The sequence below is a fragment of the Malaclemys terrapin genome, chromosome 7, assembly GCF_027887155.1.
Source record: "Malaclemys terrapin pileata isolate rMalTer1 chromosome 7, rMalTer1.hap1, whole genome shotgun sequence".
Taxonomy (NCBI): Eukaryota; Metazoa; Chordata; order Testudines; family Emydidae; genus Malaclemys; species Malaclemys terrapin.
The window spans coordinates 6,047,325-6,063,935 of NC_071511.1; the positions used below are offsets into that span (position 1 = coordinate 6,047,325).

Genomic DNA, 16,611 nt, shown 5'->3' on the forward strand with positions numbered 1-16,611 from the left:
CAGTTCCTACATATTTGCGCCATCTAATCACATACATCTCCCTGCGCCAACTCTACACTCTTCATTGGTCTCTTGGCTAAGTTTGGTGTCTTTCTGCTGGCCGTAATTAGCTGCAAAACTTTCAAGGAGTTGGGCCCAGATCCTCAAAGATATATAGGTGCCTAACGCCCAGAAGTCAGCCACCTCAACACCTTTGAGGAGCTGAGCCTGGGCTCCTTTCTGTTGAACTGCATTTACACCAGTATTGCTCTTCCTATTGTTAAGGGTGATCTTAAAAATGTTTCCCTTTGGAAACCTAGGAGTTTTGATGCCTTTTCTGCTCCTCCTTGATTCCAGGACTGTACAAATAATACAGTCTTGGCAACCCCTAGCCTTCAAACAACAGGAGCTGGGCCCCCCAAAATCATGATATCTTTGAATAAATATTGTGATAGACCCAGGCCAGCTGGGTACAGCAGAATGGCAGAAGGCAGATATACTGGCCACTGGGTTAACAGTTTTCTGTACCCTGACTGACCAGAGCAGGGGCTGCTCCAGGCTAATGAGAACACCTGACTCCAATTAACCTGCAAAGAGTCAGGTGAGGCCATTAAGTTAATGTGACCACCTGACTCTAATTAAGGCCCCGCTGATACTATCAAAAGGGCTCACTTCAGTCAGGCAGAGGAGAGCCAGGGAGGCAGAGGAGAGGAAGTGCGGCTGAAGGACTGGTCAATGAAGACACCCTCAAGTTATTGATAAGGGAGCCCAAAGGTAAGGGTGAAGAAGGGAGAAGCAGGAGAGCTGTGGGGAAGTGGCCCAGGGAAATGTAGCAACTCTGGCAGTGAAAGGTTGGCTGCCAACAGCTGTTACCATTAGGGTCCCTGGGCTGGAACCCAGAGTAGAGGGTGGGCCTGGGTTCCCCCCAACCCACCACTACAGGAACACCTCCTGGGAGGGGAAGTCAGGCCCTGTCAGGATAGGAGGCTAAACTGTTCTAAAACAAGCCCCTAGGGACAACAGAGACTGTGGCAGTTCTCTCACCAATCTCTTTGCTGGCTTATGATGAAAAGGGCTCAGTAGACTATAACCCTGGCCCTAGAGAGAGAAGGGCTACGTGGAGAGTCACAGAGAGCCACTGAGGCTAGCATATACCGCCTAGAAATGCAGGACCCATGGGGGCAAGGTCAGAGCTCTGCCACAATATATACTTTGGATTCTTTATATGGACTTTCCAGGTTTTGAGCCTTTAGGGTTGATGTTTTCAAGTGTTTCGCCACAACCACTAAGATCAGAAACTCACTTTTTTTTTTTAAATGAAAGTCGAGATTCTCATGAGAACTACTTGAAATCAGGAGTTGGGATTTTGAGAAACCCACCATGTCTGGTGAGACTTGCACTAAAATCACGGGAGTTGGCAACGCTGTAAAAAACTCCCCAGCTGTAAAGCTGCCCACTATCAGCAATAATCGGCCTAGACCTCTGATGCACAAGAGCTCGGCCTATGGCATTCTATCCTCTTCTTAGTGGGATGGTGTCAGTCCTGCTCCAGCCATGTCACTCTGCACATCTGTTCTTATGCTGCGGAGTCTGACTCCCTATATGTAAAGCCGCTAAAGGCTTGGCTCGCTGCCCTGAGGAGCCTCCTTCTGTCTCCAGGCAACAGAGTCTGTAAACATTTCAGACGTGTCTCTCCCCCCCTTCATGGAACAGGGGCATGACCAGACTTTGCAGCAACTGCACACAAAAAAGAGGGGCGTGGGGGAGCAAGGAGAGGTCTCGTTGAACATAAACGGAGGAGAAATATTTGCAGCTCACTGGGGCTGGATTCTCACTGCTGCTGCAGGCTTAAAATGTTTTTCCTTTGCACAAACCAGCACTAGGAGAGTGCCTGTAAATTTTACCACAGCATTTCTCTCTCTCCCCCACCCCTGTAATTCTTGGGATTTTATACACGGTCGGTGGATTGGAGGGAACAGCTAAGGTGGGTAGTTACTTTCCAGCTTCTGTTAGCTGTTGATGTGTTTGCTTGGTTTGACATTTTTAATTTAAGTTGAATAATAAAGTGACAAGTATGAAGGCTGGAAGTGGTCTCCTTTGATTCTGGCTATTATAGCTGTAAAAAGCTGTAGTTGCTTTAGGAAACTAGACCCTGGATAGGACAGCACAGATCTGAGCTGGCTGTTCATACCTCTGTCATTTCCTGATGAGATACAAGTGTCTTAGGAAGTGGGTTCTGAACACTAGCCTGCTAGGGAGTACATCAGCAACGTTCTTCCTGCCCTGTCTCCCCCTCCTGAGTCCCCCATGCCAGATTCCACATACTTTTAACTCTTTCCCAGAACGCATTGTTAAATCAGGGCAAAATTGACACCAGCCGACACAAGAGATGTACTCTGGTATAGAAAGATGTTGCCGTTTCAAAGAATTAATGGATTCAGAGATGGGTCTGAGTTGGAAGTATGCCAGGCCAGATTATGCTTTCAGTAACAGGGCTGGATTTAGGGGCAGGCAACCCAGGCAACCGCCTGGGGTACCGGGCTTGGGGGCGGGGGGCACTAGGCTGGGGGTGTGGTAAGGTATTTAAAAGTTTTACAAATGGAAAGGGGAGTGCACCAAAGACGCTCTCCTGGGGTGCCATTTGGTCTGAGGCTAGCCCTGAAGAGAATATATCTGGAGTAATGCCACTAAAGTCAATGGACTAATCCTAGATTTACCCCACAGTAACTGCAGAATTTGGCCCTCTCCCTGCAAGTATCTTCAAAATGCCCACAGCCAAGCTATGATGTCATGCCTGGAAAAAGTGAACACATCACAGCCCAATCTTGGACACGTTTGTTGTTGCAACCCCATTCTGGTTATACGGTAGCACCTCAGAGTTACGAGCTGACCGGTCAACCACACACCTCGTTTGGAACTGGAAGTACGCAATCAGGCAGCAGCAGAGACAAAAAAAAAAAAGCACAAATACAGGTCAGTACTGTGTTAAACGGAAACTACTAAAATTAAAGGGAAAGCAGCATTTTTCTTCTGCATAGTAACGTTTCAAAGCTGTACTAAGTCAGTGTTCAGTTGTAAACTTTTGAAAGAACCACCATAAGGTTTTGTTCAGAGTTACGAGCATTTGAGTGTTACGAACAACCCCCATTCCCGAGGTGTCTAACTCTGAGGCTCTCCTGTAGGTAGAGTAGATCAAGAGAGGCCTCCTGACTGTGCAATACCTACATTGTTCAGAAGGGGCAGAGGGCAGCAAAAGCTCCACTGTTCTGTGAGGGGTTTGGGGAGCTCTTAACCCACAGTTTTTGAGACCACCAACCATGAATGGAAGAAATACTAAAACTCACAAGCCTAAATTCATGCCCAGTGGATCTCCACTGGCTTCCATGCCATTACATGGGCTGACCTGGGCCTCCTGTGAGGAATTGCTATGGTTGTTTACACAGTTCTTAATGGCATATGGCATTGTGCAGATAACCACATGAATGCAGCCTGCGCCGGCCCCACCAGTCCAGAGATGGGGAAGGCAGCTTGCACCGCCCTGATGGAACATTGCAGTGGCACATAATCACCAGAGTCTGACAACACCCCAGCCACCCCGACCCCATTCTTGCTATCTACCCACCCCTGAATGCCTCTTGAAGGTGAGGGAAGGAAGGGAAGGGCATTGCCAGCTTTGAGACTCCTGTCGAGGGTCTCTTGTAGTTCCCAGTGGGGGCCAGAGTGACTGCTTTGCAACTTTTTTGTGTCATCTGTGCTGGTGCAGACAAGTCACAGAGCAACAGTGAATGGGGCCCGAGGTCCCTGCCTTGAAGAGCTGTCCAACTGAATAGGTTCTGCCCCTGCCCAGGGACTTGCTTGGAGAAAGCAAGTGTAGCGGGGTGGTCACCCGCTCCCGTCCAGAAAGGGTTAAAAGCCAGCCCTTGGAGAGGGCTGGGGCTAGGAGCCTTAGACTGGGCTGTTTGGGAGGCAGCCTCAGCTGTGACCACACCCCAAACAGACTCAGCGGGCCCTATAAAGGCCAGGGAAGCCAGGAGCAGACACACAGTCTCCTCTAGCTGTAGAAGGAGACAGGCCTGGCTGCTGGGGAGCTAGAGAAGGTACCTGGAGTGGAGCAGGGCTAGGCGAAGGCTACGGGAGCTGGGGAGCTCTGGCCTGGAAACCCACCCAGGCTGCGGCCTAGTATAAGGCCAAACAGGTACTGGGGTAGCAGGGGACAGCCCAAGGCTAGGCAGAGGCAGCAGGTCCAAACCCAACCTTGCCTGTGATGAGTGGCTAATACTGCAGTCTGCCCCAGGGAGCGGGGGCTAGTTGGTAATTGGCAGTAGCCTACAACTGCGGTGAGGTGGGGATAGGAGGTGGGGGTTTCCTGGGGAGGGGAGACCCCGAGAGTGAGGGGTTACTGCCCGGGGGCAGCACCCCAGATAACGGGGCACTGGAGTCCAGGGAGGGACACGGGGGCCCAGCGGCAGTGGGACACCGGCCTGCAGAGGGCGCTCCAAGGCTGGAACGAGAGCTAATTCCCAGGACACCAGCAGGAGGCGCCGCAAGGGTGAGTCCCAATCCGCTCCAGCAAGTCAGTTCATTTCGAACGTGCCCGCTCCATGGCCTGTTCCTATTACTTCTGTGCTGCAGGCTTCCTGGTTGGATCAACCCTGCCAGTGACTAACACTATAAACTTCCCTATTCCAACGCGTTAAAACCAGGATTGCCACAACTGATTAGAGCAGGACTGAAGCCCTCTCTAGCACTGGGACCATCAGTCCGGCCATGTTATTTCACGGCCTCTGCTGCCCCATTCTGAATCTCACAAGTCTTTGCTCCAGCAGCAGTGTCATAGAAACCAACAGGAGTATTGCACGAAGCAAGGCCATCAGCATTCAGCCTCGTCCGCCTTCTCCTGTGACCAGAACAAGGTATTTCAGTTACTCTTCGGCTGCCTGCCCAGGCTTCTTGCATGGCCACTGGCACTGGGAAAGAAGGGAAATGGCTGACGCGAAGATATTCTCATGTTTTCCCCTCATTGCTTTTTGCTGACTCAGAAATTTGAGAAGACAACAATGAACCATCAGCAACCGAATGGAGAATCCTAGTGCCCTGCTGCAGCAATGGAACCTAGTTATGTGGCCTGCACGCAGCACGTGCTAGCTCATTCCCCATTAAGATGGAGGATTGGGCTTGCTGTTGTGTTGCATCGCAGAAAACACTGATGGAAAAAAATATAGGCTTTTTAATTTCTCCGTATTGTAAAGAAAGTTAATTATCCCACTTGGGGAAGTTACACAACAGCGTTTAAAGTCCCCCCCCCCCCTTAGCTTTCGAAAGAAAGAAAGAAAAAGCCTTTATTGTCCAGGCTGAAATGGTTCAGACATGTTGTTTTTTTTTTAATTCTTGACTTTTGCCAACTTTATATGCCAAAAATGTGCTAGCAGTTATTAGAGCCTTAATGAGGTAAGTGGGGGAAAGGACACTTATTCATGAAAAAGGCACTATTAATATAGAATAGCATGTGTTCTCAAAATGCTCATGAAACAACTCCCTTGCATGGGTGGAAACCAGGCCCATCTGTACCACAGCACAGGACTCTATCATTTGATAAAAGGGGATAATTTCATTAGGGGGTAGCAGTAGTAGGCTATTATCCTGCAGTGGGGCAGCCACCAGAGGGCACACAACACACATTGTGCTAGCGTCTTATGATAATGTTTAGCTCTCTCTCTCTCTCTCTCTGGAGCCAGCCACCAACTCTCCCACTGTTTGACAGAGACTGGACCAGTGGGACAGGTGTAACAAGAGGGTAGATCCCAAGATTGCAGGTGAGGGGCAGATCCTGGCCGCAGTCAAGCGATACCGTTCACAGTAAAATAAATGTTACTCCCATCACACGACAAAGGTCAGTATCTAATGACGCTACTTGATACTGCTACATCTTCCCCTATCTGAGCCTTATCTGGTTTCAAAGGGAGTCTGGATCAAGCCTTGAACCTTACGACTTAAGGCAGGGGTAGGCAACCTATGGCACGCGAGCTGATTTTCAGTGACACTCACATTGCCTGGGTCCTGGCCACAGGTCCGGAGGGAGGAAGGGGGAAGCTCTGTATTTTAATATAATTTTAAATGAAGCTTCTTAAACATTTTAAAATCTTATTTACTTTACATGCAACAATAGTTTAGTTATATATTATAGACTTCTAGAAAGAGACCTTCTAAAAAAGTTAAAATGTATGACAGGTACGCAAAACCTTAAATCAGAGTGAATAAATGAAGACTCGGCACCCCACTTCTGATAGGTTGCCGACCCCTGGCTTAAGGCTTGGCTGGTAGACTGCCTCTCAGCCTGTACTGCTATCGCAGCAGAGATCAGCCCTCCAGCTAAGAGTCCCAATATATGAACGTATGAAACTAGGGATGTGACCTGCTCAATGGAGGGTCCTTGGCTCTGGAATCAGTTATCTTTGAGGTCTGACACAGCCAGAGTTTGTTGATCTTTAGGCCCTACTCCTTGCTCTGGCTTTTTAGGAAAGGGGAAGGGGAGTTATATTCCAACAGCCTGGCCTTTATTTATTTAGAGGGAGGGGGCTGAGGGCCCGAAGGAAGCGTCGTTTTACTTTTGTACTCAAAAGACACAGTAGGCTACACATGCAGGCCCAAGGATAGATTAGATGCCTATTATACCATTAACAGGTCATAAAGTAAGTTCAGATGCACATCAGTGCAACCTTATCCAATTTGCTCATGCAAATGCCAACTGCATGCCCAAAACTGGGCTTTCAGCTGCACCCAGAAAAGGGTGTGCAAAGCTGCACACCCAAGATGTGTGCAAATTTTGTGGCCAGGTATTAATTTAGTTGAAATAAATGGGCCAAAGTGTTAACATAACCCAGTCACTGTCCAACATTAAACAGTGTTAAATAAGGTGCAAGGTTTGGTACAGAGATCTCGGCCGGCTTAGTCCCAAGGCAAACACATCATTAAAAATCCTTTTAACCCCCTTGTTTGACAGTCTCTTAAATGGTATCAACAATGGTAATAACTTTCCTTCAGGGAAGAGAGGTGGGCTGAAGCTGGAGCTGTTACTGCTTCATCTCAGGAGGTATTTGGGATTCACCTGGAGCTGGTAGGGGTGGCGATGTCATCTGGATCTTCTCTCTGGCTTGGTCAGGACATCTCTCAAGATCAGGACGGCAAAGGCCCAGAGTCCCAGGAACCAATGTGTGTGGTGGTGGTGAGGGTGGTGGTGGCAGCCATGATGCTGAAGCTTGCTTCAGTAGCCTGTCAGTTCATCCTCTCCATCTGTTCTTTCTGTACCCCTCCCCCCCCACACACACTCCCATGTCTCTTCCTATAAGGACCCAAAAAGGGAGTGATGGGTGGAACAGCCCATCCCCTCACTATTTCATCCACCAATCCATTTCCGTAGGGCCGTAACTTCATTCCCACATTATCTTCATCTCACATAGTCCTTGAACAATGGTTCTTTGGACTAATCCAGTTTGTCTGGTTTTCTTGCACATATAACGTCATCGTCGTAAACAACTTGACCCATTTTTTACTGTTACCGTAACATCGTATGAACTTTCACACGCTTTTTACAATTGAGGTTAGGTAACTTGTGAGGTCCAATAATCACAACAGGCTCCGCCAATGGCCTTCTCCTATTGACAGCAATGGTAAAATTCTCATCGGTGAGAGCAGGATCACACAAAGAGAAAATGCCCAATCTCTATACATCAGACCCACACTGCCCAACAGTCCTATTCATTGCTTATTCAGGTTGTAACTTACATTTTGTCTAATACATTTCCTATTTTGTAGTAAAGCTATTCATAGAATCAGCTATTGAAACAGACCCGGGACATTACAAAATATATTTGTTTAATCAAATGAAAGCTTTGGAAACCAATTTTTCCTAGAGTGGCTTTGGACTAGTTCAGAGACTGTGATAAAGCCAGGGATCGTTTTCTGTTTCACCACAGAAATTGTGAAGTGTGCACACGTTTGCATGTGCGCACTGCTCTGCATTTGGAGATTTGAATCCATAAAAAGGGAGATTGCATATAGGAGAACTGCTTTACCCTATATACGAATATCATGCGAGATGAAGAGTGGCTAACAGAGCAGACGCTCTCTAGTGTCAAAGGATCCAAGTTCACCAGCATTGGAAACATGTTAATTGGGGAAGGGAATAAAAAAACAAGTCTTCCCCAGGGAAATTAAATGGACACTCTTTCTCTCCAGAGGGGGAAGGGCAGAGAAATGTACGTAGAAAACCAGGCAGCTAGGTATAAATGAATGCTGGAACCTTCTCAAGTCCCAAACTGTTCATAATATCAACTTTCATTTTCACCACCCAACATTCATTCCTGTGAAAGACCCCAGTCCATTATCAGCCATGTAACGTCTCTTTGTAATTTCCCTATCTGCGCCAAAATGATCTTTGAGCTTTGATGTTCGGGTAAGACCAGAAAGGCCCTAAAATTTGGGATTAGCAAAGAGCTCTGTTTTTAGGAATGATTTAGAGTCTTCAGTATTAGCCCGTTTTTTTTCTGAAGCTGAGTCCAAGAGGGACTTACTACAGTTTGAAAAGAAAGAGCAAGAGAGATTCTTTCCATCTCATTTGATAGTGAAATCAGCCTTCTGAAAAATGAGACCTTCTAGGCACATCCCTTGGGCAATACTGCCCCAATGAGGTTTCATCCAACTTGGGAATTTTAAATAGTATTTGCATATAGTACATTAAAGGAGTATATTACAGTAGTGCCTAAACGTGGCAGCTTGGTGCTATGCAGATATACAGCGAGAGTCAGTCCCTGTCTGGAAACATTTACAATTCTGGCTGCCAACACATCTGCAGGTGCATTGCAGGATCAGGACCTCAGTTATAAGTGAATCTTTATAGGACAGCGATGCCACTTGCCGTATATAAACTATTACGGGGCTGGGATCTGCCCCGGGCATCCATGATCAGGCTGCATTGCCAGGGCTTTGTAAGGTCCTTGCATGAAGACTCAGTCCTGGAATATGCTCTATATGCTTTGTCGGAATTGGCCCGAAACGTGTTCTGGACTCACTCTGGCTAAACAAGGGCCTTGCCCAGGGGTTATTTCTGTTCATTATTCATTTGAGAAAAATGTGAAGTAAGTAGTTCTCCAGTGTTGGGCTAAACAACGGCAAACAAAAAATGGATTTTTTTAAAACTGATTTGTATTTTTTGTGGTGGGGGGGTGGGGGCAAGGTTGAGCCTGTTTGTGTCAATTTCAAGCAGCTGCAGGGAAAGGTTGGAATTAGACAAGCTATTAGCCCATGGTAATGTCTAATCATTGCTGGCATCTGAAAAAAACACATCAGGGACGTTTAATTTTTAAACCCAACTACTGCACAGATGTGGTAACTATGTTTGGGAAGTTATACTTGGCATATCAATAGAGTGTGTAAAAACTGGCACAATACACGGCTCTGTAACAGACCGTGAAAGCTCTAAAGGAAACTCTCAGGGATCATTGGGTCAATGTTTGAGTGTAACTCCTACAATACATATTTGCACCATAAACTAATCGTTCCAAAGGAGGCATTAAGTTTTACCAGCTCATTTATCACCTCTATTGTTTTCCAGCTGTCCCAAAATTATGTCATGACATTATCTTCTCCTTAAATGTATAAATCCTGGATCAGCTCCTGCATCCTTTACTTACGTGAACCTCAGCACCTCACTGGCTCAGGCCTCTACTGTGTAAAAGCACTTGGGTCCAATTCTGCGACCCTTACTCACCTGTGTAATCCTTACTCACACCAACAGCCCCTGTGATTTACTCGTGGGAGTAGGGATTGTGCTCACAAAAGTCACGGCTGAGTTGAAGTTGCCCATCACCTCAATGGAGCTTGAGCCCCAAACTACTAGAAAATCAAAGGCCCCTGAGCTCAATTCTCAGCTGAGCCTAGAAAGTGCTGGGGGCAGGTAGGGTATAGCGCTGCAGCTCCCCAATTCTAAGCACAGGTTAGAGCACAGGGTGGAGAAAGGTAAGCAAGGCAGAGAGAGGACAGCAGGAGTCTGGGTGAAGGTGTGCAGAGAATGAATGGTGCCGCACCGCAAGACCAGATGAGCAAACAGAGACACATGAAGATTAATGAACATGTGGGAAAACTCAGCCATTCTTTACTAACTTACCACTTTGCATCTGATGTGTGATCTCCTATCTCATTGTGGTTTTAGTCACAACCTCCCCACATTAAGAATTCTCTTGTCGCTGCAGGGAGGATACCTCTGATGGCTTTTATTTTAGCTAGTGACCGAAGAATACCTCTGTCTCCAGAAACAGCTCTCTCGTTCACAAAGGGAGATGTTCCAAACTGGGCCTCTGGAAAGGCACCGTTTGATTCAATGCTTCTTAAAATGATTTGTTTGTTCAGCGGCTGGAAGCTGTTAGAAGTGCTCAGGATTTCATAGTTACAAACCCAGAGAACCACACACTATGCGTTCAGAGGCCGTGCACGCGCACACACGCATTCCAAATCAACATGTACACTCCATGGAGATTTCACCAGGACGGGTAGTGGAGGCACCAGTTTAAAACAAAAAGAAAGGACAACAGCAGTGATTAGCCGTCAGTTCCCTCAGTTTCTCATTCAGTGCAATGCCAGGATGGATTTGTGTCAGACTATGTCAGCTCCCAGGGCATGCTGAATCCAATTTATTTATTTTTTTTTAAGATGAAAAAACCATACCCTCAGCAGGTGTAAATCAGCAAAGCTCTACTGAAGTCTACCAATTTATGCCTGGTGAGGATCTGGCACTAATTCAGAGTGGGTTTTAGGGAACGTAGGAAAACAGGAATGGCACTGGGATGTCAAACTTCTAAATAAAGCAGTGCTCAATTAGGGAAAATAGGGACAGTAGAAAGTATGCTACAAAGCTCCCACCTGTTTTTTTTACTCTTTTCTCCAAGCTTCAGAGGTAGAAAGGTCCAACAGAACATGGGAGGGATCCCACTAATTGAACTATCAATAGTCTTCAGAGAAGGCACTATCAAAACCTACGGGCTGGGTCATAACTTGACAGTCTGCTCTGTGGCGTTCGGTGATAACTGACGCCAGGATCCTCAAGGGTATTTAGGCTCCTAACTGCCTCTGAAATCGGTGGAAGTTGCTTGCAAGAACTCGGCTTTATTCTGTCTGGTATCAACTGGCTGTGCCTAACGAGAACTTCTCAGTACTTTGCCCAGACTGCCTGTCTGGGATGCTCAGGTCTCAAAGGCACAGTCCCTGTCATCGCAGGGGTGGTGTGTAGCTGCTCTGCAGATCAGAGAATGAATCTTGTGACTTGAAGTCACAATTCCTCCTCTTGCTCTCAGGAAGGACATCTCCAGTTGGAGAGGAAGGTATCATTCCCGGCTTGGGCAGACATACCTACGCTAGCTCTGACTGAGTTAGTGGACTAAAAATAGAAGCGTGGCCATGGTGGGGTGAGAGGTGGGAGGGGCTAAACACCTGAGTATGTCCCTCGGACGAGCTCACAATGGGGGTGGTTAACCCCTCCTGCCGCCACGTCTATTTTTAGTGTGCTGCCTCAATCAGAGCTAGCGCGGGTCTGACCACCCAGCTGGAAATTACATCTCCAGCTTTTCGTGTGGGAGCCACAATGTAAGGAAGGGATATAACTTCCCCTTATTCCTCTGTACGGCTGAGTGAGGACTATGACAGAGGCAATGCGCCGGGGGGGGGGGGGGGGGCTCACATGCTCCCCAGAGTTGCTGCGTGGCTGTACTGATCATGCACATTGGACTGAGCATGCTCAGTAACACTACTGAAGCTAGCTGCCCTCACTCTGCTCTCCCTCCCCCCACCACTATCGACAGGCATGGGTCGTCTCTGGGCTATGCCAGTTTAGCCCCTATCATTTAACAGGCCACGATACACTTTCTATTTGGTGGTTGTTTGGGTTTTTTTTAATTCAACAGAAAGGATGTGAAATTCTCCAGGATGGTTAAAAACATACCTCATACAAAGACTAGCATTTTCTATTAAATCCTACAGGAATTTTCTACAAGGGAAGCGGGTTTGTAGGCAAAGTCAACCACTTGTAGCCGTAATTCAAGCATTGAAATAAAATAAAGAGGCAGAAATGGAACAAGAAGGGTAAATATCTGGCAACATAATACCTCTACGCTGTCTGTTCTGCAAAATGGGTATATTTGGTCAGAAGTCACAGTGCCTAATCCCTGTCAAAGGGCCTAAATGAGACGGTTGACTTAGGGTATGTCTACACTACATTGTAAAATCGGGTGTGTGGGACCCGCAGTTGTGGACTTGGTGTTTCCAATCCTGCGCTTGAGCATCCACACTGCATTGTAAACTTGGCTTTACAATTGCTGGACTTGGGTCTCTGAGCCATGCTAATGCATCCATAACTGGATGCAGACCTTGTGACTCAGGTCTGTGGCTTGAGCTGGGTCCACACTGCAAAAAGGACAGGGCTTGGACCTCAGTCACAGCAGGACTCGGATTCTGCCCCACTCACGGCTCAGGGTCGTAGAACCCAGGTCCCAGTCTGAATCAGACTGTGTGTGTGTGTGTGTGTGTGTGTGTGGATGGAAGAGGGTCTTCGGCTCAAACCTGAGTCAGAGCCCAGGCTTAGTGCACAGTGTAGACATGACTGACCGAAGCACCAGTGTTCCAAGGGTAAGTAAAGATGAAAGTTTTTTTCTTGAGTCTACACTTGATCCAAGTTACGGGGGAAAGGCCAGAACAACAATAACCAACCAGACTACATCCCAGGAGTTCTCAGCATTAACAGTGTGACTAGCCAAGTCCCAGAGAGTACCTACCGGCTAGGGCTAGCCAACTCATCTTCTTACTCTCATCTCCTCTTTATGTCACTTATACAGTTTCCTGCTGCCGTAATTGGCTACCCTACTGCAGTCATTGGTGGCCCTTGATGACAAAATCTGGTTCCTGGGTGTGTGTCCTTGGACTATAATCACTCTGAAGGAAGAGGGAGAAGTCAGCACCCCAACAAAAACCCAGACAGCCTCTTCAGGTACTTGGCCCTCCTGTCCTAGCACCTTCCCTGCATCTGGTCTCTTTCTTTACTTCTCTCAACCCGCTCAAATTACCAAAATCTCCAGGATTTCAGGTAAAGTGAAAAGTACCTGGATTATTGTGAGTCAATTAATAATTCAGGCCACCTGCGGGGGAGGGGGAAAATCAGTCATTTCTAGAGCAGGTTGAGTTTTTTTCATATGCTTGATGAAAATGATTTGCAATTTTTTGGGTGCTGATTTTTTATCAGGATGGTTGAATTCTTTTGAAAACTCAGGTTTTTTATGCATTTCTCCACCAGCTCCAGTAATTTCTTGCACTTCACTAAGGGGCAGGAGTGGGTGCATCAGGGTCATTGTTAGTGAGAAAAGAATGGAGCAGCATTTGGCGTGTAGGGGCTCCAGTGTGTATTGTATTTAATCAGGGGCAGCTCCAGGCACCAGCACAGCAAGCACATGCCTGGGGCGGCAAGCCGCGGGGGGGGCGGCCTGCCGGTCGCTGTGAGAGCAGCAGTCAGGCGGCCTTCGGCAGCGTGTCTGCGGGAGGTCCACCGGTCTCGCTGTTTCGGTGGCAATTCGGCGGCAAGTACGCCGAAGCCGCGGGACTGGCAGATCACTTGCAGAAGTGCCGCCGAATCTGCGTGACCGCGGACTGCCCGCAGGCATGCCGCTGGAGGCCGCCTGACTGCCGTGCTTGGGGGGGCAAAAAACATAGAGCCGCCCCCGTATTTAATGTCACCTTATATTCAAGGGCAGAGTGGAGGAGCCGAGTGCTGAAATACCATTAACTTAACAGCACAAGTTGTTCATGTACATCAGGGAGGGTAATCCCCTACCCCCACAATACACCATGCTAAAAGTCCACTTGTTAAAACTGATGACTCTGAATATGACCTGGTTCTGCTGGGCAAGTTGAAATATGCAGGGCCATGCTTAACTGAGCATCGGTTTCACATTCAACTGTAGCCTAGCTGGCATATATTTAATCTCCTGTAATTAAACTCCTAAACAAGCCCATTTGAAGAGAGCTACAGTGCATAAACCAAATCAATGAATAATCTCCATAACCTTATGGCCAGCCCCAGATCTAGATAGAGCTAACCTCTTTGCAATAAGCTGTGGAACAGATAAAGACACAACTGACAAACAGAGAAAAACTAAAAAGAGAAATGTAAAAACTCAGCCATCAGATCTGCAAGAACTTTCCTGTTTCTGAAACATAGTCTGTACGAATACAGAGTTTATGGCTTAGCTATAACTTCTGACCAAAGACTAGTAACCAGGAAGCTTATTAGAAACCTCTGGTTAGAAGTAAAAATAAAATCACTTCTGGTAAAATCTGCATGTGACAGAAAGATTGGCAGAGTGGTAAATAATGATGAGGCCAGGACAGTTACATAGACCTCTCTGGATTGCTTGGTAAGCTTGCCCCATTCAAACCATATTTGAATACAGCCAAATCAAAGTTACACCTCTTGGAATAAGGAAGGTGGCCATACCTATGAATGGGGGCCTGTATCCCGGAAAGCACTGACTCTGAAAAGGATTTAGCGGACAAGCAACTGAGTATGAGCTCCTAGTGCAAAGCTGTGGCACAAAGGGCTAAAGCAATCCTTGGAGGTATATACATGGAGTAGCGAATGGGAGGAGGGAAGTGATTTACTTTGGCGAGACGGATACTTGAGTCCCGCAGCCAGTTCTGCTGGCCACGCTCTAAAAAGAATGTTGCCAAATTGGAGAGAGTGCAGAAGAGAGCCTCACAAATTATACAAGGGCTGGAAGAAAATCCCCAGGTACTAAAGGGGTCTTTACTCTAGCCAAGAAAAATGTAACAAGAACCAATGGCTGGAAGGTGAAGCCAGACAGCTTCACATTAGAAATCGGGCACCCGTTTTTAATGGTGAGGGTGATTAATCAATGCACATGGCGGATCCTTCATCCCTTGAAATCAAATCCAGACTGGCTGCCTTTCTAGAGGACATGCTTTAGCCAAGCACAAGTTACTAGGCTCACTACCGTGGTAATTGGGTGTAATTTAATGTCCTCTCTCATACAGGACGTCAGAGTAGATATTCTAACAGTCCTTTCTGGCCTTCAGCTTTGTAAACTGTGAAACATCATATGACACAAAGATGCGCCGATCTTTCCCCTAGGACTGGTTATGGGTCAGAGTCTACCAGCCTTACTCCCAGTGAATTATCCCATAGGCCGCGAGTGGCCGCATTGAAATCAAAGTATCGGCAAGGAAAGCTACTATGCTGCATGAGTGAGGATGGCTAAATCGGGACCTACGCAACCAGAAGTTGGCAGGATTTGCCTCTTCTTGTCAAAAAAAAAAAAGTTGCTGTAAATGATCATTCATAACCAACAGGTGAACCAAGAGCTGCACTGCGTCTGCGATATCTCCGGAGCAGCGCTGCAACGAGACACTGCCGTTGTGTACTCAGCACCCATCTTCATTCTTCAAAGACATTATTTTAATTGGATTAAGTTTGAAAATAGTGTGTTTCAGCTCTTCAGCATGTTCCAAGCGGCAAATTCTAACACCCTTACTCAGCGAGAATTTATTTATAACAACATTAAAGAAGCATCCATCTGCCACGGGTGCCCTTGGCTCCATTTCAAAAAGAATAATTCACCCAAAGCCAAATGGATAGGAAGAGCCAGCAAAACTTCAATTCCAGCCCCCCCACAAACTCTGTCTCCAGAAATCCACCTCCCTCTAGGCCGCACCCTTTTCAAAACTTCAGACAAGCAGATGGGTCTTGCTGCATGCTCTGAAAGTCACCAGTCCTGGACTATTTCAGACCAAGGGCAGAAGCTGGTTCCCCAGCTGAGGCCTCATCACAAGAAGAGGTTCTAGCAATGGTGTTTAATGGCAAAACCAGCAGTCTCTGCTCTCCTCCAGTGAATTCATAGGTGCTGGAACTAGGGGTGCCGCTGCACCCCCTGGCTTGGTTTCCATCATATACAGCAGGGATTGGCAATCTTTGGCACGCGGTTCACCAGGGCAAGCACCCGGGCGGGCCGGGCCAGTTTGTTTATCTGCCACGTCCGCAGGTTCGGCCAATCGTGGCTCCCACTGGCTGCGGTTCGCCGCTCCAGGCCAATAGGCGCTACAGGAAGCAGCGCAGGCTGAGGGATGTGCTGGCCACCACTTCCCGCCGCCCCCATTGGCCTGGAGCGGCGAACCACGGCCAGTGGGAGCCGCGATCGGCCGAACTTGCGGACGTGGCAGGTAAACAAACTGGCCCGGCCTGCCAGGGTGCTTACCCTAGTGAGCTGCGTGCCAAAGGTTGCTGATCCCTGGTATCCAGGCTTTCCAGTTTGGTTCGATGGCTTTCAGCACCCCCACTATACAAATTGTTCCAGCGCCCCTGAGTGAGCTGTATCACTCCACTGTGCAGGAAGCCAGAGTCTTTACCTGTGTCTTCCCACATGGTAACACAACATGTGGCCATTGGGGTCATGTGGTTATCCAGATTGTCTCTATTTTTTCCCTTTATCTATCCCATGTGCTGTCTTTTTTTTTTTCCCTCCAAATGGAAACTTTGCTCCATTTGTCAGTACCCCTGGATTTCATTCCTGGATGAAAACATCT

At 47.5% G+C, this 16,611-nt stretch overlaps 1 long non-coding RNA gene across 2 annotated transcripts in view; it reads left to right on the top strand.

Annotated features, from left to right (window-relative positions):
* The first annotated feature begins 683 nt into the window (after positions 1-683).
* LOC128840030 (uncharacterized) overlaps positions 684-16,611 on the top strand; it is a 38,956-nt gene continuing 23,028 nt past the window's right edge. Inside the window, exons 1-3 of one of the 2 annotated variants that reach the window (XR_008445592.1) lie at positions 684-753; positions 2,704-2,952; positions 12,858-13,009. This is a non-coding gene — a long non-coding RNA (uncharacterized LOC128840030). Of the gene's footprint in view, positions 754-1,752; positions 1,964-2,703; positions 2,953-12,857; positions 13,010-16,611 lie in introns of those variants that run through there. The other variant, XR_008445591.1, reaches the window with a different exon arrangement.